The sequence below is a fragment of the Echinops telfairi genome, unplaced genomic scaffold (assembly GCF_000313985.2).
Source record: "Echinops telfairi isolate 266 unplaced genomic scaffold, ASM31398v2 ScPeMD7_5592;HRSCAF=6446, whole genome shotgun sequence".
Classification (NCBI taxonomy): domain Eukaryota; kingdom Metazoa; phylum Chordata; class Mammalia; order Afrosoricida; family Tenrecidae; genus Echinops; species Echinops telfairi.
The window spans coordinates 31,686,746-31,713,318 of record NW_022109491.1 but is presented as its reverse complement, the minus strand read 5'-3'; the positions used below and the strand labels follow the sequence as shown (position 1 = coordinate 31,713,318).

Here is a 26,573-nt window from a genome sequence, read left to right as displayed (position 1 = left end):
TGTGGGTGGAGCGGGAGTGGGCAGTGTGTCCTTCTGTGGGGCACAGGGCCCCGGTGACCTGGAACTGACTGGATGGCACCAAGCAACACCAACATAGCCTAAGCAAAAAATGCATACCGGCCTCTAGAGAAGTAAGTCGAGAACAGAATTACACAAATATGGACTGGGGTTTGGGATGGATCTGTGTCGAGAAGGTCTGTTACTCGGATTAGCTAGGACTAGAATGGGGTGTGATTCCCACAGCGGTACAATGCTTAATGCGCTCATGGAAAGGCTGGTGGTTTGGATCTACCCAGAGGCACCCGAGCAGAGAGACCTGATGGTCAACCTCTGAAACGCCAGCTTTTAAAAATCTTACGCAGCACAGTTCTGCTCTGACGCACAGGTTGCCGTGAGTTGGAGTGGACACCACAGCATCAATAACTGGGTTATTATACCCACAACAGAACTGGGTGTCGATATGAAATGCCACCATTTTAAGGACACCCTTAGTTGGGAGAGAGCCCAGGCTTTCTACCCCTGTAGAGAGCTGCAGTCTCAGAAACCCAGAGGCCGTTCTGCCCTGTCCCATTGGGTCACTGTGAGTGAATCCACTCACGGCACTGAGTTTGGTTTGGGGCAGGGTTGCAGAAATCATTATCTATTTTTGACAGAACAATATCCGGACAATATTATAAAAGCCCTGTTCTCAAACATCTTTGTTGTTGTTGTTGTTGTTCTTCAATATGTATGAGACCGAGTGTCCCTGGGCTGCTACAAGAAACTAGCAGACAGGGGTGGATAAGAAGCAACTTTACTTTGAGCAGGGGGAATGACAAAATGGCACTTAACCACTACATTGTAGTCTAAATCCTGCTGTCAAACATCTTAAAATGCTGGATAACTACTGTTTGAAAATGTTCTGAATGCACGATGGAGTTGGTCGGGAAGCCCTTAAGATTGGAAGCAACATGAAAGCAGAAGGTCCCCAGTGGGGAGTGTGGTCTGGCGCACCCGCTTTCAGGCCCCTCAGGATCCAGGACACCAAGTCCAGGGTCATGGAGAGATAGGACCTTGTAAGCAGATAGTTGCATAAAGGTGAGGGCCCTCATGTTATGACCTCAGACAAAAGGTGAACTGGGAAAAATATCAAAGAGCCCTGCAGGGGGTCACAGTGAGAAATTTTGCTTCAGTCTTAGTTCTGAGTAAAGAGTCCAAGAAGAGCCGTCTTTCCTGGCACTTAATACTCACAAGTCAGGGTTCACATATGCTTACAGCCTGAAAGAAGATTGTTTTTTATACTCTAGGAATCGCCAAGCCAGGTTGACCATGGTTCCAGGTTTATGTGCCCGCTATAAAAAAATAAAATGCAAAACCTCTTTAGAAGAGCAAAATAAATAAGTTTTTTTAAAAAAGAAGAGCAATGTATTCTGAACCCAAATCTCAAAAACTTTACAAATAGAGTTTGATTAAACATGAGCTCACAATAAAAATAATACAAAACATACTGAAACAAGGTGCTTTTAAGGAAAGAGAGTGGACAAAAGGAGCCAGCATCAGAATGAGACCCCAAGGAAACATTACATACTGGAGTTAATTGACATAATATACAGCAAATATGCATAATGCATCAAAGGAAAACAATCCAGAATTGAAAGTGTAAGGGACAAAAATATGAACTGGAAAATTAGAAAAAAAATAAAGAACTTAAAATATTAGGTATTTATGCTTCAGTAGATAGGTTAAAAAAAAACAACAACCAGAAGATTAGACACAGCTGGGAAGAGAATCAGACAATGGAAATCGGAGTTAAGGAGCGCTGGTTCCGAAAGTCCTTAGGGATCAAGGATGTAGCACAGAGAGGTCAAGAGATGGAAGGAGAATAAAGAGTGGAGGGAGAGAAGTTAAAATGAGATGGGCTAATACACATGTAATTGAAATTCCAGAAGAGAACATTGAGAGAGCGAGGTAAGAGCAATACAGAATGAGTTAATGAGTGAAAATTTCATAGAACTCATGAAAAATGTGGGTTCTCAGGTTCACAATGACTTGGGAGCAGGATAAACGGAAATCCACGAGTAGGCATCAGATGCACCCATGGACTATTAAAGGCAAAATTAAAAAATTCTGAAGCCAACAAGAAAAAAAGATTATTTATGAATGAACGAAAATTAAGTTGATTATCATCAACAATAATAGAAGTAAGAAGGCACTAACAGTCCTTTCAAATGTCTACGAGAAAACAACTGACAACCTAGAGCATTCAGGAAATAGTGAGAAAGTAGTACAACAGCCTCTTAATTGTCTATATCAACAACATGATACATCATGTTACAATGATACATCATGGAACATACATACCATATCCAAAATGTATTCTCTAAGATTACTTAAAATGGACATAACTCACATCGGCCTATGTTGACTTAGGGAGATTTTCCCCAAAGGTAGAAAAATGAGCTATGTGAAATTTTAAGATTTTGTATTCCTTGATTCCAGTCAGCCAATCCTGAAGCAATATTCCTGTGCTAGGCTTTGATCTCAAGTCATATGTGACCAGCTTGAAGGTATACTTCATGTCCACTCTACTTTGTTTCTGCAAATTTCACTCCATCATAAGCTAGTTATGCAAAATCATCAAGTTCAAAGTTGCTCCAGATCGATTTTATCAAAAGTGTAGCATCTCGTAATGCTTTGCAGAATGGCCTTTTCTCTTTCCCTGTTCACTTTTCAAATACTGACCACCTTTATCTTCCTAACTCGGCTCGCGTCTGCTACTCCATGGGCCTCAGCACTGCACTCCTACTACTGGTGTTGCCTGGGCCACAGACCAAGATATCTGCTCCAAACACGCTGTTGAGAACAGCGAAAAATAATCATTTTTACTCTCTCATGATATTCCCTCTCTTTGAAGAGACCACATGCGAGAAACTGCATAACTTCATTTTCAAAAAGTAGTTAGACGTTCTTCTAGCCAATCAACTGTACCAATCACAGGAAGACCGAGAGAGTCAGGGTGATGAGTCATGCAGTTATTACTGGGTGACATTTACTGCCTTATTGAAGTTTTAGAATGTCCTGTTACCCAGGGTTCTCTTTAAATTCATTTCATCTCACAGATAAATGAAATGGCTTTCTTGCACAAACACAGAACAGAATATAAATGAGCAGAGGATTATGAAGAAAAAAAAAAGAGAGAGAAACATGACCTACTAGTATTATCTATTCCAAATGACTAAATTTCTTTGGTCTCTATGTGGCAAGAACTTAATTGTACCGGAAACTCAGGCTTCTAAAAGGAATCCCCTCGCGCCCCTGACCCTGCTCACAGTAAATCTGTCATGCTTATTTATGCTTTCCTATCTTGATTTGGGGAATGGTAACATGGGTTTGTCGATACAAGGGGACTTCAAAAAGTTCATGGAAAATGGAATTTAAAGGTAATGAACTTTTTCTATAAACTTTTTGAGTATGTATTCATTAAGCTGTACATATAAGATGTGTGCATTTACTGTATATGTTGTATCAAGTTTTAAAAGGCTACATACACCAAACAATTGGGGCCATTAATGAGGAACTGGGACAAACCTGTGAACCTTGGCACAGGAAATACAAAGGTTATCAGAAATAGGGAAGGACACAAATACAGAGGAGTCGCAAATAGACAAGTGGGATATACTGAAGATAAATCACCTGTGTGCATCATAAGAATTCACCAAGAGAGTAATAAGAGAGTCCACAGACTGGGAAAATATCTTTAGCAATAACACATCAAAGGCCTTATTACTAAAATCTATAATACTTTGCAAGCTTATAATAAGAAAAAAACCAACTGCCCACTGAGGAGGTGGGCAAAGGACCTGAACAGAAATTTCACAGGGGCAGAATTCCGAATGGCAAATAAACATATGAGAAAATGTTCCCGATCATTAGCCATAAGAGAAATGCAAATTAAAACAACTATGAGATATCACCTAACACCCTCAAAGATAGCCCAATTCAAAAAATCAGAAAGCAACAAGTGTAGGAGGGGCTGTGGAGAGCTAGGAACTCTAATCCACTGCTTCCTTCCCCCCACTATCATGACGTCAATTCTACCTTACAAATCAGATTAGACCAGAGCATGCACACTGCTGCAGATAAGAGCTTTCAACCAGGGAATCCAGGATAGATAAACCCCTCAGGGTCAACAAGGAGAGTAGAGATACCAGGAGGATTAGGGGAGGGTTGGGGGAGAAAGGGTCCAATCACACGATAGAAATGTTGAAAGTTTCCTCAAAAAGGAGAATGTGCCAGCATTAAAAACAAAAACCTTGATTGTGATAAAAGTGGTACGAACCCCCAATAAGATGAAAAAAAAAAAAAAAAGGTTGATATGAGTCAGAATAAAAAAAACCTCTATAGTTTCAAACAGAGATCTCTGCCAGGGAGATAAGCAAAGAAAATGCTTCACTCAACAAGACAAGTTATAAATTGCAAATCTGTTGGCTTGGGGAGAGTAAATACTTGATGATTTGCTACATGACAGAAGTACATTCTTAAATCTAAAGTAAGTAAAAATTCCTTTTAGGATCACCTGCATCTACTCCAATTTTAACAAAGCGCACAGCCTTAACACCCGAGACCCATGGTCCCATCCATCTCCATGGTGCAGGAGGAAATGATAAATGTCTTCAGTGTGGCTTCTGCCAAGGTGAGCATTAGTTACTAATCACCCTGAATCTAAGTAAAAGTGGGTTTGGTTATACAAATAAGCCTGCTAGCCAAGGACATCAGTCGTATGCTGGAATAAATTCATATGAATTAAAAAATACATGGAACTGTATCCATGAGAAATATAGAGAGGAAGGACTGCTTTTGACATTTAAATTCATAAGTAACTGTTATTTTTATCAAACTGACATAAAGCAATAGTCAATAAAAGGGAGGTTGGTTAAAAATGATGGAGGCAGGGGAAAACCATGGGAGGTTTGGAAAAGTTCAAGGCAACAGAGGCCAATACTGTTTGTTATATATACAGTCTTGCAATACCAGTGGTTTATGCGTAGACACATGCATAGTCAGGCAGGCTGCAGTACACCTACAAACATATATGTGTGTTTGACAGGGGATAGTTGTATATGTGTATTTCACTTTGCTGCAAATAAGCCAAGAATGTGGTGGAGCACAGAGGTGGGGGTGTAAATCTATGAAAAGTTCTTAGACATAACCAAATACTGGGAGGGTGTCTGGGCTGAGGACCATAGTCAAGACTAAGACTGGTGGAACCCCCAGAGATTTTGATCCTTTGTCACTCCTCAGGTCTGGCTCAATTTTCATCCAAACACTATAAACAGGCTTATGAGGAAAGCAACAATACTAGTGAGGTATACTCACCTTATAAGAAACAACTACTTAAGATCAAAAGACATCCTTTAACAAAGGACCAAATCCAGAGGGGTTAGAAAGGAGGAGGAATGGAAACAAGAAACAGAGGGAAGAAGTGGGATAAGTGATGGTACAGTGGGGGGATTGTAATGAACGAGGCAAAACAACATGCAAATGAATTAGTGGATGTAAAGCTAATGATCTGATCTGTATACTTGCACCCGATTCACAATAAATAGTATTATTTTTAAAACACCAGCAAAAGGTTTTCATGCTAAAAGAAATATTCTTTCATGGTTACCAGATGTGGGAATGTAAGAGAAAGTTAAAAATAAAAAGAAGGAATAAGAGAGTAAGGAATTTAAAAAAACCAAGAAACACTTGCTATGGGTAGCACTCGTGTTGTTGAGTGCCATACCATGCCCAAAGTTTGTAAGACAAAGTCTCACCACCTTTGTATCTGAGGGGCATTCTAGCCACTCACAGCTGTATTCTTTTGAGGCAGATTTGTTTGTTCTGCTGTCCATGGTACTTGATCACCAACACCACACTCAAATGCACCTCTTCGTCTGAGGTCTTCTTTATTCGTTGCCCAGCTTTTGCAAGCATATGAGATGACTGCAAACACCATGGTTTGGGTTAGACGTATCCTACTCCTCAATGGGGTAGGACTTATGAGCTGTTTAAGAGTTTCCAGCTCAAACACAATCACCACATTCAGAGGCTAAGCATATTCTGGGCCTGCTTTGAAAGTGAACATCATTTCAACGTGATCTCTGAGGTCATTCATTTTTTTCCCCAAAGATAGATCCTCTCATTTCCTAGCTGGGCTGTGTATTCTGCTGTGTCTTGGAAGCACCCCGTCATTATCCCTACCTTCTGCATTTTAATCTCTAATCCCACCACCATCTCCACCACCAAACCCACCTCCAACACCATGGCCTCTTCTATCATCATTTTTGTCACTTCCATTGTACCTGACACATACCCAATGACAGGGCCTTTCCGAAGTTTCACCTGGTGAACTGCTTTGTTTCTCTTCGCTATTCTAGTCAGCAGACCTTTGGTTTTGCCTTCTTCTAAGTTAGATGAGAAATCTCTTTTCCATTTCAGCATATAACAGTTTTGGGAGTAACAGATGCTAAATGAAATGTATGATCTTTTAAAAATTCAGGATCATTCCTGGCAGTTATTATAACCCATTTTTATTTTCTTTAAAATAAAATTCCACAAGCATCTTTTTCCAAGGCCGCTGTCAGTATCTTTGAGCTGTCCTCAAGCTCCATATTCTTAACCGTTTTGCCTATCATGATATCCACCTAATTATGTTACTCTCTGGGGGTCTCCTGCTTTCTCAATGTCCCTCTAAATTTTTCAAACTCAAAAACTCAACTCGCTGCCATAGAGTTTTGAGGCATAAGTAAAAATCTCAGTGGTATTCTTGGACAATTTTGATTGTCCTGATAAAGGGAGGAACAGGGCTGGGCCACTTCCTTTTGTTTTTTCCTTGGATACATATGAGGGGGTCTCCCCGCCCCCCCCCCAAAAAAAAAACCAAATGGAAAAAAAGCACTGCTATGGGGAGTTTTGTAGAACGCATTTTTCCCACTAGGCAAGATCAAGCACTCACTCTGAGTTAGTGCATACATTGGCATCACCTGGGAAGGTTCTCTCTGGTCACAGTGAATTTTTTTGTAAAAGAAGTTTTGCTAGAACCTCATTCTTTTGTGAAGGCCTATTTAAGAGAACAGCGTGTGGCTGTGAAATGTTTCCTGCTCAGGAAAGTGCTGCAGAAACTGTTGTGATGTTGAACACAGCTTACCAGGACAGCACTACGGGGAAAAACTCAAGCGTACAAGTGTTTTCTCATTCCAAAAAAAAGTGAAATGTCGATTGATGACAAATGTTATTCTAGGGGTCTGTCAACTTCCCAAACGGATGAAGACCAATGATGGACCATTGAAGAGATGGGAAAATTATCTGGACTATCTTGGAACTTGGTTCAGTGAATTTTAACAGAAGATTTGGGAATGAGAAGGATCCTTGTGAAACTTGTGCCTCGGGTTCTGACTAACCAGAAAAAAGGGTATAACGTAGAAACATGCCATGCTTTGAAAGAACAGCTCCAAAGTGACCCAGACTTTTTTCCCAAGGTCATACTGGTGATGAGACATAGTTCCATTCTTTTTTTTTTTTTTACCAAGTCAGAGTGTATTTGTAAACCTTTACTAAGATATTATAATGAAGGCCAGCCCTATGAAGGCCTCAATGAAAAGTCCGGATTCAATGAATATATTTCATGGGGGTGCCATTCTTACAACCCTGAAAGCAAACATCAATCAAGCCAGTGGAAGATGCCCTCATCACATTGCCTAAAAAAGCTCAGCAAGTGAAATAAAAGATCAAGAGGACGCTCTCCTTTTTTTTTCATGTGACGGGGATAGTACATTTAGAATTTGTTCCACCAGGTCAGACTGTTAATCATGCTTTCAATTTAGAGGTTCTGAAAAGATTGTGCAACAGTGTGTGACAAAAATGGCCTGATTTGTGCCAGATGGAGAACTGGTTCTGCCCCACAACAATGCCCCTGCTCATGCAGCCATCTCAGTGTGCCATTTTGGGGGGGGGGGGGACAGCATGCCTCTCTTGCCCAACACACCTGTCTCACCTGACCTCACTCTGTGCAACTTCTTTTTGTTTCTGCAAATGAAGAGGGACATGAAAGGACAGTGATTTGATGATGTAGAAGAGGTGAAGAAAAAAAATGAGAGAGGTGCTGTCAGCCATCCAAACAGATGAGTTTGAAAAATGTTTCCAAGAATGGAATCGCAGATTTGACAAATGTATTAAGTGTAATGGAGAGTACTTTGAAGGTGATGGGTTGTTTTGTAAAAAAAAAATTAAATACATATTTTTGAAAAAAAATTCCATTTTGGGTGGGTTACCCCCTCATATATGACAGCTGCCACACAGAAGCCATGAGGGAAAGGCCAAGGGGATGGCAGCAACCTTGACCTGGTCATCTCTGAACTCCTCACCAATGTTGACAACAACCTACCCCAACATCTCATTCTGTGTACAAGGGAATCATGATTGGCTGAGGTCCCCCGACAGTCAGACGTTTTGTTACTTATCATCTAACTCATTTCTAACTGATATATATGACAAACAAAGGAGTTATCACCCCAAACCTTATGAACATGGTATTCGGATGAATAAAGATGGACAATAAACAAACAAATGAATGTAATTGCATTATTAGCTAGAGATAAGTGATCTGAAGAGAAACAAAAGGGCCCGAGCTTTATGGGTGAAGATGCAGTTTCAGGTAAGAAAGTCTGGAGAGTCCTCCAGTGTGATATGGGGAAGGACCATGTGACGATCTGGGGCAGGCAGGGGCCAGATAACGTGAAGAGCTAATGGAAAGTTCCTGAGATAGAAACAGGCGTGGCAAAGAGGAGGAGCAGCCAGGAGGCCTCAGAGACTAGAGCAGAGAAATTAGGGGAAAACAGGAGGAAAATCATTTTTATTTTATATGCATTGTATTTTATGGAGACAATGTTCACATAGTCCTTGTTAAGGATGTTAAAAAGTCAAGTATTAAAATATTTAGTAAATCACTCATCCCCCCCCCCCATAATTATGGGAATTTATTAGGGTAGTTAATAGGTTACCACAAGTCAGGATAAGAAAACATTAAGGATACAGTTCTTTCATCTGCAGCAGTACCTCTTCTCAGCCATTGCCAGAAGGCATGTCTCTCTCTGACCCTTGGCCTCTCAGCCAAGTGGCCCCTTGACCTCTGCCTTGTTCTGGTAAGTGTCACAAAGCTCTTTTAGTGCTGAAAAACACCCAAAGGGAGTCCCACTCTGCAATCCAGCCTCCTGCCAGAACACACTTAGCTTTACTCCTTCTGTGGGCCAGGGAGCCCACTGCTCTGGAAGCAGACTCACTTTTATAGTTTTTGACATCAGACAGAGCAAATCACTAACCCTTTGCCTTCTTTTTGTTTCTGAGGCAGGTTAGCAGAAATCATTTACCCTTGTTCAACCTTAAGAAGATTCTGAAAAGAAATTAACTATACTTCTGCCGGGGCTAAGATGGAAATCTGTTCAGACATGTCTGGTCTAAATCAAAGGAGGGAATTTGTGTTTGAGAAAAATCAAAAGCTTTTTTCTTCCCCCCTAAAGAAAGGAACCAGTTGTCAAGGCAACCAAAGGAGAAAAAAAACCACCCCGATTAGGAAATACAGCTCCCATCGCATGTGCTGCCACATGCAGAAGCTGAGCACATGCTGGGCCTTCTTTTGGAGTTTTAGTTAACCTTGAATTAGTCCTTTCAGTAACTGGGGCAGGAATGAAGACATCCCACTCCCTACCCCTTCCTCCCCCAAAGCACCTATCCCTCGGTCAAAGCCAAGCAGTGGAACAACTGGCTAATAAAAAGCCCCTAAAGAGAGTGAGAGTGAACCGTGTGGTTTACAGGCTAACTTGCACAACTCTTTTATTTATTTAAAAACTGTTCTGCAACCCTTCCTGTAGCATAGTTTTGCAAAGGACTTTCGCGCATTAATTAGATAACAAATGCATATTGAGAAACCAGAAGGTCGAATAACTTTCAGGCGGCTTTCTAAATCCTTCTCCTTGGATTTCTTTAATTCCAAAGAGTGACTCGGAGCTGACCCTGGCGCATCTGCGGTCCTGCACCAGCCACCTCGCTGAAAGCCCTGCCGTCACATGCTGCCAAGCGTGCTTTCCACTTCCGCCCGCCCTGTCTTTTCCACCTGGCAGATTCCACGTCTACTTAGAGATTCTGTGGCCCTGCTCCCCTCTGGTGAAGCCTTCTCCAGCTCACCCAGAGGTGGCTGGACCAATAAGCATTCAATGGGAAGGGGGTGCCCTTTTCAATAAATGGTGCTGGAAAAGCTGGATATCCACTTGCAGAAGAGTGAAACAAGACCCATACCTCACCCCACTCACAGAAACAAACTCAATGTGGATCAAAGACCTAAATGTAAAACCCAAAGCTACAAGGATCATCAACAAGGAAATTGGGGAAAATCTAAAGAGCGACTGAGGGCCATAGTCTTGGGGGTCCCGCCAGTCTCTAACTGACCAGTAAGCCTGGCCTTTTTCATGAGTTTGAGTTTTGTGCCACATTTGGCCATAGATGACTTTGGATTTGAGAGAGAGAGAAAGAGACTCTACCCAGAGGGAAAAAATGAGCAAAATTCGACTATAACCCAGCTGGATGAATTGGTAGTATTTTTTTTTCCTGTTATGATACAAGCTATTCCTTTCCTAGTTCTTCCTTAGCATAAATGTTATATAGAGTTCATTTCTCCATTAAAAACAGAACAGAAAGCAATACTAAGACTTCATAAAGTTATAGCTGAAGAAAGGGCCCATAGGACAGAAGATCTAGACCCCAGAGGAAGGAAGCCAGGGTCAGAGTACGCCTTCCTCCTGGAAGGCAGCTCTGAATCCTGCAATCCCCCGGGGCCTGCGGCCCCCAGGGAAGCTGGGATGTGGACAGCAGCTCCTGTTCTCTGTGTGCCTCTCGCAGATCCTCAGTGGTTGTTGTTGGGTGCCATCAAGCTGCTTCTGACCTATAGGGACCCTCTGCACGACAGAACGAAGCGCTGCCCAGTCCAGCACCATCCTCACAATTGTCCCTCTGCCTGAGCCCATTGTTGCAGCCACTGTGTCAATCCATCTCCTTGAGGGCCGTCCTATTTTTCGCTGCCCCTCTACTTTACCAAGCATGATGTCCTTCTCCAGGGACCGGTTTCTCCTGACAACATGTCTAAAGTATGGAAGATAAGTCTCGCCGCTATCATTGCCTCTAAGGAGCACTCTGGCCGCTCTTTTTTCAAGACAGATCTGCTTGTCCTCTTAGCAGTCCATGCTACTTTCAATATCTTCTCCCGCACCACAATTCAAATACATTGATGCTTCTTCAGTCTTCCTTATTCAATGTCCAACTTTCACATGCATATGAGGCAATGGAGGATGCCATGGCTTGGGCCAGGTGTCACTTAGATCTCAAAGTAACATCCCTTAATGTCATTATTATATTTTCAAAGGACATGCATATAAGTACTCATGATATCATGAATATGAACTCATAAATGGAAAAAGGTCCGCTTCTGTGAAGCTCGCTAACATTAATTTTATGTGATTTGGAACTTGTGAGGCATAAGAGAGTTTTTTGTTTTGTTTTTTTAATTTCTAAACTTAGGCAAAGAGACATAGAAGCATGTGAAGGACATAAAGAATGTACACAGCACGTAAGTTTACACTGCCCTGTCACACTGTAACACTACATAGCAACAATCTAAGAAACCTCCCTGCAGGACCCCTCATGGTATAGTGAGTTATGCTAACCAGTAGGAGGCATTCGAAACCACAGTGAGATAAAGATGAGGCTTTCTGCTTCCATGAAGAGTTATAGTCTCAGAAACCCCCAGGAGCAATTCTACCCTGTCCTGTACAGGGTCACCATGAGTCAGAATTGACTGAAGGCCGTGAGTTTGTTATTTTTGTTTGAAGCAGCTCCCTTATCTCAAACCTTGAAGAGAAGATGCATAATTTCTCTGGTCACAGAGAAAACATGTAACATAGGACTCTCTGATGCCACATTGCCCTTCATTGTGTAGCACCAAGGTGTCGAATTCACATATAAATCTCCAATTTCTGCTCACTGAGAAAGGAAGAGCTAGCCTTGGACACTATAGATGAAGGACTATCACTGAGTTTGAACCAAGGTTAAGCCCTCCTCCCCAGACTTCTCACTGAAGGTTAAAAAAGACTAGTGATTTGGACACTGATCCTTGAGCAAACATTGTAACGGTTCATTCTGATTCTCCATTCAGGATGAATGTGGAGAGGTCTTACTTGTCCACCTTGCCATGACTGTCTTGCAGTAGAAGAAATGGGTTCATGCATGACAAAGCTGAGTACTGTGTACATATTGTGTACAGCTCCCAGTCAGCATTTCCAAAAACGCTGAGCACTGACTTTCTGATAGCTAGTTGTAGTTAAGCTGATTCCAACTCCCAGCAAGTCCATGGGGCTCCATCACGGGGTTCTCAGCGGTGGATTTTCAGCAGCAGGTGGCCACACCGTTCCTTCATGGGGCCTCTGGTGGACTCCTTCAGCCAACCTTTCAGTGTGCAGTTGAGCATCACACAAGACACTCAGCAGGACAGACATACCACACCTAGAAAACACCCTTTAGGCAGCAGATATCTGGATTCCAAAGATCACCAAGTTGAAGTGACTCTTACAGGACCAGAGAATCAAATGTAAATGTCACATGAAGTCTTTTGCTCTCAATGCCAAGGTCAGCAAGAGCAATTTTGATGAACACGGTTCCAGAAGAGAAGATTAAATGACTGAAAACTCAGGGTTAGACAAAACGATAAGGATGCAAATCCAAACTATATGCCTTTCTCTTACTCTTACTCTCTTCTCTCTTTCTCGACACCACTCACTCACTCATTTTTTCACTCACAGAACAGCATACTCATTTACATGGACCTGTTCAGGATAGGCCACAATTCATAACACAGTTAAGCAGAAGCTTAGAAATAAAGCAAATGTCACATTGTCCCCAACCAAAGCTAAGCGATGAGCAAACAAAGAAGCCGATATCTTCACTGAGGTACTTTAAGGGTCGAGGGGAAGACAATCTGTCAGTAATACAGGCGTGCTACCACTTCTTACCAATGAACGATCTCCTTCACTTAGATTCTCCAGGGGCTTAAAGAGAAACCGAAGAAAGTCAAGAAGGAGGGAAAGATGTTTTAGAGGGAAAGGCAAGGCTTCAGAGACCATATGAGTCTGATGTGCACAGACAAGAGCAGGACAGAGGCGAGCGCCAGGTCATGAGTAGGACACTCGTCATGTGAGTGTGGGGAAATGTGCCCATGGCTCTGGAAACAGTGTGCAGAACCAGAACCCTGGAAGCCCTTCTTGTGCCCTTCTTAGTGACTCCCCTCCCAGGAGTTATGGCTATTTTGACTTTTAACACCTAGACTGCATTGCAAGTTACCTGAAACTTTTGTAAGTAAATACAACCACACAGTATGAACTCTTTTGTGTCTGGCTGCATTTACCCTGCCCTGTCTGAGAGATCCATCCAGGTTGTGGTAGAGGAGCAGTTCACTCTGTTTCCATCTTGGGATCATACCACCGTGTATTTATCCATTTTGCTGTTGATGGGCACTGTGGTAGTTACATAATCTTTTGCCAATTTGGGACTTAAGAGTAAAGGGGTGAAGTTTAACCTGTCAATTGGGTCGCAGCTTGATGACCTCATTTGGAGGTGCTAAGGAGATAAATAGCTTGCTGGAGGCGGGACACACAGCTACTCCCTGCGAGACATTCTTGCTGATGAGATACATGGAGCTATGCTAGATCCCTGGAGCTGAAGGAGCCACGTGGAGACCTCTGCCAGTGCTGAGATGCTTCCACTGCCACTAGATCTGTAAGACTTTCCACCCACTGGCCTGTGATCATCTTGCATTGGACATCATTGTATGTACTGTGTGAGTCTGTCAAAGAATTTCTGGATTATTATCAGGCATATGGGCTAATATCGGACTTACGAGCTAATAGTGAACTTAAGGACTTGATCTAGACTGGGCCAGGATGTTTTCTGAATATACAATTACTCTTTGATATAGAGCTCCTTCTTATTCACATATGAGTCTCCCTGGATTTGTTTCTCCAGTCTACCCAGACTAACACAGGCACTTGGGTAGTTTTGTTGAGTGGCCCAGTGTATGGTGACCTGACGTAGACCAGAAGGGAATGTTGCCTGGTGCTGCACCATCTTCATGACCTTTGAGATATCTGAGCCCATTGTTGTTTTAATTGTGTTAATTCACCTCAGTGAGGGTTTCTCTCCTTTTCTGACTACTTTACCAAATATGATATCTTGTTAAGAATTGATCCATCTCAATAACATATCAATGGCAAGCCAAGCAATGTCATCAGCTCACCTTTTAAAAAACATTCCAGTTTGATTTCTTCTATGACTAATTTGTCATTCTTCTGGCAGTCCATGGTATATTCAGTGTTCTTCACCAATTCAAGTCCAGCAATTCTTTCTTCATCGTCTGACTTTTACATGCACAGGAGGCAATTGAAAAGATCTGGCAAAAGATTATGTAACCACCACAGTGCCCATCAACAGCAAAATGGATAAATAGATGGTGGTATGATCCCAAGATGGAAACAGAGTGAACTGCTCCTCTCTACCACAACCCGGATGGATCTCTCAGACAAGGCAGGGTAAATGCAGCCAGATACAAGAGTTCATACTGTGTAGGTCAGGCAAGCCTTAGTCATCCATCAAAGTGACATCTTTGTTTCTAGTTTCTGGTTTAAGGCTCTCTTACAAGGAGTGTGGTTGTGAGTACTTTAGTGCACAGCATTCTGTGAGCGCTTGAATGTATTTCCATTAGCATGTACCCAGGAGAAGAAACTATGTTGTAGGATATGAACAAAGCTCAGCTAGCCACAGTTCTTAGCCATATGTGGCTCTTTCAGTATGTGCATATGGCTCTGAAGTACAACTTAAAACATTTAAAGGATAATATTAAAATAATAATGATTTCATTTGTTTGTAAAAATATATTTATAGCTCTCGAGCAATTTTTAAATTGTTGTGAGGGACAGGATTAACTCTTCAACCTCAACGATTTGCCAGCCCCTGGACATGAATATGCTCACTTTTCAGAGATATTGTAAATAGGTCCACTTACTGCCATCAAGTCAATGCTGATCTATAGTGACCCCCTGTGGGTTTCCAAGACTGTAACTCTTTATGGGAGAAGAAAGTCCCATCTTTCTCCCGGGGAGCTGCTGGTGGTTTTGAACTGCCAATCATAGGGATCACAGGCCAATGGGTAACCACTACACCACCAGGGCTCCTGTAATAGGTATAATAGCTTGTAAATATCTGAGAGGTTAAGAGTCCAGTGTTCATTTTCCTCCTACTAGCTCCTAGGACTTGAAGCCCTTGCTGTTCAAGACCAAGGACTGCAGCCTTCAGTAGGGACGACCACTCAATGTAAAGAAGACAAAAATCCTCACAACTAGGTAACTTCATGATAAATGGAGATAGGGTTTAAGTTGTCAAGGATTTTTTTTGTCTTGCTTGGATCCACAATCAATGCTCATGGAAGCAGCAGTCGCGAGATCAAAAGATATGTTGTATTGGGTAAATCTGTTGTACGAGACCTCTTTAGAGTACTGAAAAGCAAGGATGCGACTTTGGGGACTAAGATACACCTGACTCAAGCCACGGTATTTTCAATCACCTCATGCATCTGAGAGTTGGACAATGAATAAGGAAGACCATAGATGAACTGATGATGCATTTGAATTGTGTTGGTGAAGAATATTGAAAATACATGATCTGCTAACAGGACAAAAGAAGTATGGCTAAAGTGCTTTTTAGAGGCAAGGATGGCAAAGCTTTGTCTTACGTCCTTTGAACGTGTCGTCAGGAGAAACCAGTCCTTGGAGAAGGACATGATGCTTGGTAAAGTAGAGGAAGGCCCTCAGGAGATGGATGGACACAGTGGCTGCAACACTGGGCTTGGGCACAGGAACAATTGTGAGGACAGGGCAGGGCAGTGTTCTGTTCTGTTGTGCACACGGTCACTATGGGTTGGAACTGACTTGAGGGTGCTTAACATCTCTTGGAATGGCATCCTATGCCAGGCCTGTGCCATATACTGCAAATGATCTTATATGATCCAAGACTGAGAGTCTCCAAACTGTTCTATTTTCATTAAAAAACATTACTTTTTTCAGATACTGTGTATGCTCATTATTATTTCCTAAAGAAGGAGCTGTTAACCAAGAACAGTGGAAGTAATTAGATGGCTGGTTGCTGTCATTGAGTTGGCTCTGACTCATAGGTGCCCGACGTCCAACAGAACAAAACACTGCCCAGTTCTGTGCCCCCCTCACAATGGTTATTTTTGAGCCCAGGGTTTCAACCACTGTGCTAATCCATCTTGTTGAGGGTCTTCCTTTTTTTGCATTGACCCACCCTCTGCTTTATGAGACATGATGTCCTTCTCCAGGGACTGGTAGTTATGAGGAAAATTATATTAAAAAGGACAAGCTGTCTAGCAAGGAACAATTTGTAATTATAATGAACTTCAAAATAAATCAAATTATATACTTACTGGTAAATTAATGAGGACTAGGACAGTGTTGAGTTTTTAATTGCTTCTATTGAAAAACTCCCAAATTTAAACGTAGGTTATCAGGCAGAAAAGAGGCAATTAGTTTGCAACAGATGTGTCAGAAAGAGACTATTATGACATGGATCCAGACTTAATATTCCCAAGTTTGTGAAGACCATCTGCCCGATTTCTTTTCAAGTCTTCACTCTTTAGACTGTCCCTCTAAATGAGTCCATTTTTTGCACTTCTCTGATCAATATCTTTTTCTAATACCTCAAGCATATAAGTTTTTTAAGAGCACTGTCATTTCAAACCTCAAGTTTAATTTCCTTTCTAGAACATGTTTTTCCAAATATTAAATCTCAGAAAAACGTCCCATGAAAGATTACTGAGCAATGATAAGACTTAAATGAATCAAGTCTTGCAGGCTGTGTTGTTACTTCCTGCTTCCAAAAAGCAATCTTTTTTCAGGTTATTAAATATCACTCTTGACCTTTAACAATATCTCCTTGAAGCCATTAGGTAACCTGATTAGACTCTCATGGAAAAATAATATAGAATTATACCAATTGTTAGTAGTAAGGCTTGATAATGCCAATTACACATTTTCAAAATTACCAAATAGAGCCAAGATGATCCAAATTACAACCTAGTATATTTCACTTGGCAATGTAACTATTCTCAAATAAAGAAACTACAACACCCCCCCCCAAATAAGGCAATTAACAAAGAGAAATTTAAAAAAAGAGTAATTATTGAGCAAGAAAGTTCCAAGTTACTATCTATGAGGAGTGAAGGAAAGGGGGTTTCTTCTTGGTATTATAACTGCACTTCCTTATGATGGAGACAGCAGCAGGTAATGTTGGATTGTGGAGTCATAAAGATATGACCCCTTCAAGCATCAAGGGATAATTTGAGAGGCATAGAAAGGCACTTCAAGGGTCCTTCTACGGTACCTAGAAGCCCCACTCTGATGACCGTCTGCAGTTCTGATATATCATGGTGCAATGTGTGTATACTCATTCAAGAAATGTCTGTGGCAAGCCTATTTATACCATTTCAAAGTGAAGATGGTGAGGTGTTATTGTGCTCACTTTAGACATATCACCAAGGAGGACCAATTCCTACAGAAGGACATGATGCTTGGGAAAATGGTGGGCCAAGGAAGATAAGGGAACCTCCATGAGAAGGGCCCACATGGTAGCTGTAGCAATGGGCTCAGGCATAGCAACAATTAGGGAGATGGCACAGGACTGAGCAATGCTTCAGTACAGTCATAGTCCCTGTCCCTGTGCAGTTCAAGATCTAGAAGATGAGCTAAAACACAAACTAAATAATAAAGTCTAATGAGCGATAGAGTGGGTGCACCCAGAACAAATGACCGAGCAACCAAGCCTGAATGTGGGAGATGATTTAATTATGTGCAAAATGTAGAGTAGTTAATCAGTGTCAAACATCTTGAATGCAATCAATATTCATAAATTAATACAAATAAAATGATATTTCTATCACATTTTCCCATTAGTCCTTGCAGTACAACACATTTTGGGGGGCACTCACATTTCAAACCCTTGAAGGGATAAAGGAATGCAAAGAGGACTAGGGTATGGTCTCCTCCCTCAAAGAGTAGATAACCAGTCTTGGAAGCGGTGCTGCGAATCCCTCTGGACCATTGCATTGTCAATGCACACGCACCGAGCTGTCAGGCAGCATGACAGGCAGAGGGAGATTGCTGAGAGCCGTAGGGCATTGGGACTGGGTCCTGTACCACATGGCTCTTCCTCCAGACCTAAAAGGAAGGCCACTCCTGGGATAGGGAGTTGACAAGAAAATTTGAAAAGAGGTGCAAAGGTCAAGGTATGTTTGAAGGACAGCCTGGAGAATGACAGGGGAAACCAGAGGTGTGGCCGTGAGGCCAGAGGAGAGGGGCTATGGGTAGAAAGGTGGGTATAGGCCTGAGTACAAGGGATCATGAGCCAAGCAAGGATGAGTGGGGGCCATGGGCCAGGGTGTGACTTGACGCACTGGACAGGTAACTCCCATCTGTTTGGTCTAGATCCCCTCTCTTTGTCCCTGGCTCCTCTCTGCTCTGCCCTGGGAAGCAGAGTTCTATGGGCCCCCTTGTCCCCTTTCTTTGAGTTGAGAAGCAAGGAGAGGCCTGGTAGGAGATGGAAGGAGGGGGGAAGCTGTTACTGGGCTAGTTACTTCACGGTCTCCCTCCTTGAGCAGCTGTCCTGGGCTGTTACATCCTGCTACCAAGTTCACTGTCCATCAGGAGCACGCTCTCTAACATTCTAGCCTGAGGTTCTGTGCTTCCTCTTGTTCTCCCACACATGCTCCCACCAGTACACATAATCTCTTGATTAAGCTCTCCTCAAAGCACCTGGCGGTGTTGTTTCCCACCAGGACTTGAGCTGAGAGAATCATACAGGAAGGGAACTTGGGTTGGGAATGGCGGCCAATGAAGGCAGAGGATCCCTAGTGGTGCAGCGGGTTAAACACTGGGGTTAGGATAAGGTGACCAGATTTTAACATTGGTAAAGTGGGACACCATTGATCAAACTCATATCCTGGCAAAATAGCCACATGGCAGCCGACAACCGTATACCCTATCTTGTCGTGTATTCTTTCCAAAAATCAGGACTTTTTAAAAACATCGTGGGATACGGGGAAAATTGTTAACAATCGGGACTGTCCCACCAAAAGCGGGACGTCTGGTCACCTTAGGTTAGGTGTTCAACCTAATTTTTTCCCTGAGGAAAACCACTAGGCTGTCTCCTCCCATAAAGACATATAGCCCTGGAACCCTGGGGATCAGCTAGACTGTCCTATAGGGCCGCTCGGAGCCAGAACTGACTCGATGGCAGTTGGTTTGGGCTTGTTGCTTTAATAAAGGCACTGGAGGCAAACGAGAGAGGGGGGATGGGCCGGCCCTCTCCTGCAATGTTCATCTGCTTTCACGCGCTCGGCCCTCACAGCAGCCTGCTGCGGCAGCCCTTTAACAGAGAGCAAAACTGAAGCACGTCTGAAGACTTGCTCAAAGGTCCCCAGCTAGTAAGTGAGTTCAGACCCGCAGCCAGGGGGCCCTGCATCAAACGGATGGCTTTTGTTGGGACAAAGAAGGGTGGGCAGAATGGAAGATTTTAGAGGAGGCCAGACCCTGGGTAGTGACAGCCCTCAAGGCAGGCCTCTGTGGAGGCTGCTGCTGTAAAGCTACTTGAAGCATCTCTCACACTCTAGACAAGCTACCTCAATGGCAACACACACCCGTGGACGGGCTGCAGAGTGTGGCAATTGTCTGCTCAATGACCCACCCAAACACATTCTGGACATTTCTGCTATAAAGTCATAACCGTGTCTCTAAGAAACCTCCCATTATAATCAAAACAAAGACCCAACCTATATAAATATTTTTTCCCATAAGTTGTAGGGAGTACTTGATAAAGTTATATATGTATAATCCCCTCCCCCCTGGAAGAAACTACAGCAATAAAGCCTTTAATTATATTTTGTTCCCATGTAAAAATAACAAATGGCTTGATCATAAAGCAACAAACCCGAAAAGCCCAGACAAAGGACCTGCCGCTGAGGTCAGACCCACTGACAATAAGGAAAAGCCATGGTGGCAGCTGGCATCCAGCCACTCTGACTGCACGGTGGAGCCCTGGTGGAGCCCTGCTTCCCCCGGTGCTCGTGTCACCACTCGTGGACCAGAAAATGCAAACTGTTGCCCCCAAATAACCGGTTGCATAACAGAATGAGATATTGCTAATGTTTGTGTAAGCTCGCTTGCAGCAGATCATGAAAACCGCCCTGGAAGATGAGGAGTGCTATAGACACGTGGATACGCAGCAGGGCACATCCTGCGGCTGAATTTTAATCTCGCCATTGTAACTCCGGCTATTTTCCTTTGGCCAGCAGAGCCACGCCAACGTGACTCAATCAGAATCAGAAATAACTCCCCCCGGAATCTCTTTGCTTTCCTTCAGGAGAGAGGAAGGGAAAGTGCTTCCACGTCAGAACATATCTTTTTCATTTGCACCCTAGGCTGCCAGGCATGCCAACTCGGCCAAGATGGTAATGAGAAATCCAGTAACAGGCTCTTGGAAACGTCGCCTAGGGACCTGCAGGCATGAGGTGGGGGGTCTGATAATAGCTGTCTCGACCAGCCTCCGCCTTACTCTGCATTTTCTGCACATTGTCCTGCTGGGTCCCCGAGCAGCAGAAGCTAGAATGGTCCGCTTCTGCAGCTGGGTCCACTCTGCGATCACACGCAGGTTGCTGTGATTACCTGCTCACTCAGTTCCTTTTTCATGCAAGACAGGGCAGCTGGCAGGTGACACCTGCTAATCAGGAATGTTCCGCAGATTCATACAAGCTGGATCCAAGAAAACCCGAAGCTATTGTGAATCTGTTTTCTGGTTCAAATGGCTCATTTGTTTTAAAGGGGCACACCCTCTTTTGGGAGGTTAGCCGAAGGAAAGATTCTAAAGCTGTGCTTTAGCAAGGATGCGGGTTAATTAAGCTATTCTTTGGTTATGAAAGGGCAACCCAGGCCTCTGGTGACTACGGAGGTCAAGGTATTCACCCACTGCTCACTTACCAACACAGGTTCCAAAGACTAGGTCATTAGGTGAAAACGGACATTTTTGTGAAAATGAAGGCTAAAATGAAGTCACAAAACTGAGGGTGGCCACATGCTTACCTAAGTGCCGAATTACATCATCCCATAGCTGGTGAACCACTGAGAATCATGGCCCACCAAGGTGACGTTTAAGCTGAAGCATCTCACCTTGCACTTTGGCACACAGAACTACTAGACGCACATCGTCACTGTGCAAAATTAGCAAATAGTAGATTTTTTCACTATGGTCATAGATCAAACATGTTGGTTAATGAGAGTTGACAAGTGAGAAGTATAGATACAGACTACAAATAGAGATCTATGATGAGTTGAAAAATGCAAAATAATGTTATGATTTCGAAGAAGAATGAAAACTTTAAGTCCCTTCGCATTGAGTCACTCCTAACCCCTGGCACCTCGTGGGCGCCACTGTAGACCTGTGCTCCACAGGGTGCCCAGGGCTACCTTTTGGAAGTAGATTGACAGGCCTTTCCCTCGAGGTACCTCTGGATGGACTTAAACCTTCAACCTTTTTATTTAGTACTGATCGCCTTTGCCATTTGCACTACCCAGAGGTCCCAAATAAAATCGAGATGATAGGAATGTCAGCGTACATTTCAGAAAATGAGAGCCTCTGTTATATAATTGTTCTATGGATAATATTTTTCCATTAAAATGATATATGTATTAACTCACAATTAATAATAAAAATAACAATGAAATTAAAATACGCCATTTAAATTTGTTCTAGTCTTTAATATTGACTGCTTTCTTTTCAGTGGAAGTTTTTATCTGTTTTACTTTGTTATTGTTGTTAGTTTATTTTGCTCTGTTGTCATTTTTAATGTTTTTCTATATATGCAAACCTGGATAGGTAAGTCTATAGAGACAGTGGCTAAATCATTGGTTCCTTGGGGGCCTGGCAGGGGAGGTTGGGGAGAAATGCGGTGCTAATAACGATGAGTACAAGGATGAAGAGAATGTGCTGAAATTGATTGTGGTGATGATTGCACAACTCTTCTTGATGTGACTGAACTATTGAATTGTGTGATATGTAAATTACATGCCAATAAAATTGTTTAGAAATTGCACCTTTCGTTTCCTAAAGTCAAGGCTGAGGGCTAGTGGCTGACAGGAAGCATACTTTCTGGCTGGCTTTTCCATAATCTGACTTTCTCAGGGTCGTTCTATGGTTTCCCCATCCCGAGCACCCAGCTAGGATGCATTGTCCAACCTCACATGTGCTGCTGTGAGTGGCCACAGGACTAAGTCCTCGCATGCCAATATGTGTCCTTTCTAGGCTTGACCCCTATTCAACCACCCACTCTCTCCACTCCTCCGGGCTCTTCTCTAGGCTTGGCTGGATGTGAATACTGTACTGAAAAGGCCCTGGGGACTACAAGATGGAAGGAACCTGGGTCTCAGGAAGGCTGCTTCCAAGGTGGAGGAAAGCCACCTTGTTGCCCTGACTACCTGTCCAGAAGCTTTACATGAGCAACCAATAAATTTCTCTTTTGCTAAGCAAAAAAGTGAGGCAAAACGTATCCTATTACTGAAAGAATTATGAGTTTCATTAATCTAGTAATAGAATGAACTTTATCCCTCCTACCCCCCCTTAGGTTAAGAGGCACCCCCATGAGGTGAACCCCTCTGGGCTTCACAAGAATGGCTCTTGACCATCTACTGTGCACAGCAAACCGCATTCAATGATGGAGTTTGATGTATAGCATGGCAAGCACTTATACATTAAACACACTTGCTTAGAAAATGTTGCTGCCGCCTCTACTGTGTTTTAAATTATGAACTTCTTAGTGGTTTTGTCTTTGGGTATGCAGTGGGCACAGTTCATGCAGCAAATAGTCTGCATGTAGTGTGACACTTTTTTTTTTTTAGTGTGACACTTTTTGGCATAGTTGTTGCTTGTCTTTTCTCTTTTTATTTGTCATCCTTGAAGCAAGGACCTGAGTGTTTAGGTTCAAATATCTTAACGTCTAAAATCCCAAACGTCCAAATAAAAAAATTAAAAGCTAAAAAGGGTAACAAATGAAGATAAAATGATTTGCTATCATCAGAATTATATGAGTGCCAACAACAAAAAACAAAGGATAAATTGATGTATCACAGTACTACAGGCATATTTTCCTGCTATTCTCTAGATTTTGTCCAAATATCAGCTGCTGCATACCACGTGTACAGGTTGAGGGACTCATCAGTTCTGAATTTACCAACCCCATAGCATGAATTTCCTAGGAAGAGGGCTGTGACTGGATTGTTGCCCTGGTTACAGATGAAGCGGTTAAGATGGAGAAAAGCCAGGGAGAAGAAAACTCACCTGCCATGATTGGTTGACTTCAGTTGACCAAAACCTACTCCTGAACGTAGACTTATTTGAAAATAGAAACACCACAGTCAAGATTTTTTATTGAGAAAAGTGCACTCTGAGTTCTAAATAATTTATATAACTGTTATTATTTGGGGGAGGAAATACAATTCACCTACAAAACACCCATATATAAGATAGTTAAATTACTTCCAATTGGGGAATATATATATTAGGCTGTACTTAGTCTACTTATATACCAATTCAGCTAATTTTTACCAAATACATTTCTTACATTTCTAATCTATTTAACAACATTTACTTCTGATTTCTTTTACTTTCACTGATTCAATGAATCAGTTACCTTTTATTTGACTTTGTATCCCCGTTCCTCTTCTAAGAAGATAAAACAGGCAATGGGCGAAGTTCATGTTACTATTCTAGTGAACCTCAGACTATGTTCCACTGACCCCATAAAGAACAGAGCATCGCTAGTTCTCTTCACGTAAGAGTGAAAGTAGACCGAGAGTGATCCCTCACATCTTGAAGAACCTATGCTTCTATTCTTTCATTTAGGGAATAATACTTTAGAGCAAGGGGAATATTTCTAGGCTAATAATCCATCCTTGAGCTACATTATATTGTTTAAAAATATAGCTTTTCAATGATAAGAGAAGGGAGTACTAATTCATTTGCCATTCAGTACAAATGTCTTGCGCAGCATTACTCCATGTGCCGACGATATGGTAACAAACAAGTAAAGCAAAGCTAAGTGCTTGTTCTCATAGGCTGTCTGCTCCTGGTGGCACAACAGACAACAAACAAGAAAACAGAGCATTTAACTTGAGCTAGAACACAGATAATGGAGAGGACGGAGGTAGAGAATGGTGGGAATGGGAGGCCATATTGGATACAGCCAACTGAGAAGTCTTCTCACAAGAAGTCACGAGTACTACTCCAGGTCACTCTGATTGTCCTTGAAAGATGAAAGGGGAAGGGAAGAAAGAGACTGGAGGCCAGTTAGGAGGTTACTGCAGCAGTTTGTGTTAGGTGGGCTCTGGGCTTGGTGGAGTGGTGGAGGTGGTGAGCCATTGCCAGATTTGGGATGGAGAACCAGTAGGACATGTTTGTATTGGATATAGTGCATGAGGAGAAAAGGGGGATCAGCTTGGGGACGGGAAACTGGGTGAAGAAAGAACGGCCAACTGCTCTGAAAAGGATCACATTAAAATGTACTGGTAAGAGTAGGAGGAAAATTGGGAATAAAACTCAAAATCAGAAAAGAGACCAGGCTCACTGGTTAGAGAGAGACTGATGGACTCCCTCAAACTATGGTCTTTTTCACCTTTCAGGTCTGGACTTGAACCCATTCCAAGGCTCAATATTCAGCCAAACAACAGACAACCTATCCGGGGAATTGCAATACTATGTATGTGAGGCACACATGCATAAGAACCAAACTTTGAAGATCAAAAGGCAGCATTTACCCAAGGATGACGCTGAAATCCGTTAGGAAAGTAGGACAGGAAGCACGGGAAGAAGAGGAATGCATAATGGTACCTTGTGGGGATGGCTCCGAATGGGAAGAAACAAAATGAGCACCAAGTGTTGAATGTAAAACTGATGATCTGCTCGGTAAACCTTCACCCAATTCACAATAAAAAGTGGGTTTTGTTTTTAATAAAAAGTTTAAAAAACAAAACAAAACAAAAAGATGTCCACCTAGATATGCTGAGGAAGCAGATGACTATAAACCAACAAACAAAGCTCTCTACCATCGAGTTAATGGCATTATTGACATTGAGTCAATTCTGGTTCACAGTGACCTGTAGAGGGCAGGACAGACCTGCCCTTGAGGCTGTCCAAGACTTCAACTGTGTGTAGGAAGCCCCGTGTTCCTCTCAATGTGCAGTCCACTCTATCACCAAGCCTCCTTTATACAGGCTTGGAATCCAGGGAAGGGGTCAGGGCCTTAGGTAAATATTCTGGGGTGAGATGAGCTCACCAAGAGAGTAAGGGGAGACAGAAAAGGGAACAGGCCTGAGCCCTGAGGTCCTCCAGCATTTACAGGTTGGTCAGAAGAACTGTGAGGACTGAGCTAGAAGGTTCAGAAAGAGCAGCTGGTAATGTAGGAGAAGTAGGGGCAAGCGGGGCCAGGGAGTCCAGGGCAGAGCAGGCCTCCCGGCATGTCTGCATGAGCTAAGAATGAGCTAGCTCATCAAGAGGGAAACATCAGTAAGGCAGGAGAGAAGAGGTCATTGCAGGTGTGCTGTCCATGAGTAGGGGAGAGGAAATGGGGATTTGCTTATAAATGGAGGCCTTAAATAAGGGCACTGATAATTAAGCCACTGTAACAGTCTCGGGTCACATGGGGACAGGAGCGGGTAGTTGCAGGATAAAATGTTCTTTTTCTAGTGTTTCTAGAAGACTCTTGTCTTCCTCTTGACTTTAACATGAGTGGGACCTGTGGGACGCTGGGCTTCCCCGGGCCGCCTGGAGTCCATTTCTTTCTTTTTTTTTTAATTTTAAAAATTATTTTAAAAATCATTTTATTGGGGGCTTGTACAACTCTTATCACAATCCATATTTCCATCCATTGTGTCAAGCATATTTGTACATTTGTTGCCATCATCATTCTCAAATCATTTTCTTTCTACTTGAGCCCTTGGTATCAGCTCCTCCTTTTCCTCCCTCCCTCCCCCACCTTCCCTCCCTCATGAACCCTTGATCATTTATAAATTACTGTTATTTTTTCATGTCTTACACCGTCCAATGTCTCCCTTCACCCGCTTCTCTGCGGTCCCGCCCCCAGGGAGGGGTTATATGTAGATCCTTGTGATCAGTTCCCCTAGCGTCCATTTCTAAGGAAAGGGAACAGCTGGAAGAACTTGACTTTAGCCACTCAACACATCAAACTCTTTGTCGCTGAGGCCCTCCCCACTCACAGGGACCTTACAGGACCCAGTCGATCTACCCCACAAAGTTCCACGGGTGCAAAGCGTTGTGGATGCAGACTAGCACATCGTTCTCCCTCAGGGAATCAGTAGGTTCAAACCGCTGACTTCGCAGTTAGC

General features: G+C 42.8%; 1 protein-coding gene and 1 non-coding gene across 2 annotated transcripts in view; both read right to left on the bottom strand.

The window, feature by feature from the left end:
* SHLD1 (shieldin complex subunit 1) overlaps nucleotides 1-26,573 on the bottom strand; it is an 83,685-nt gene that overhangs the window by 21,635 nt on the left and 35,477 nt on the right. The window lies entirely within an intron of this gene.
* LOC115871365 lies at nucleotides 726-858 on the bottom strand. The gene has a single exon (XR_004047243.1). It is a non-coding gene; the product is annotated as a small nucleolar RNA SNORA63 (small nucleolar RNA).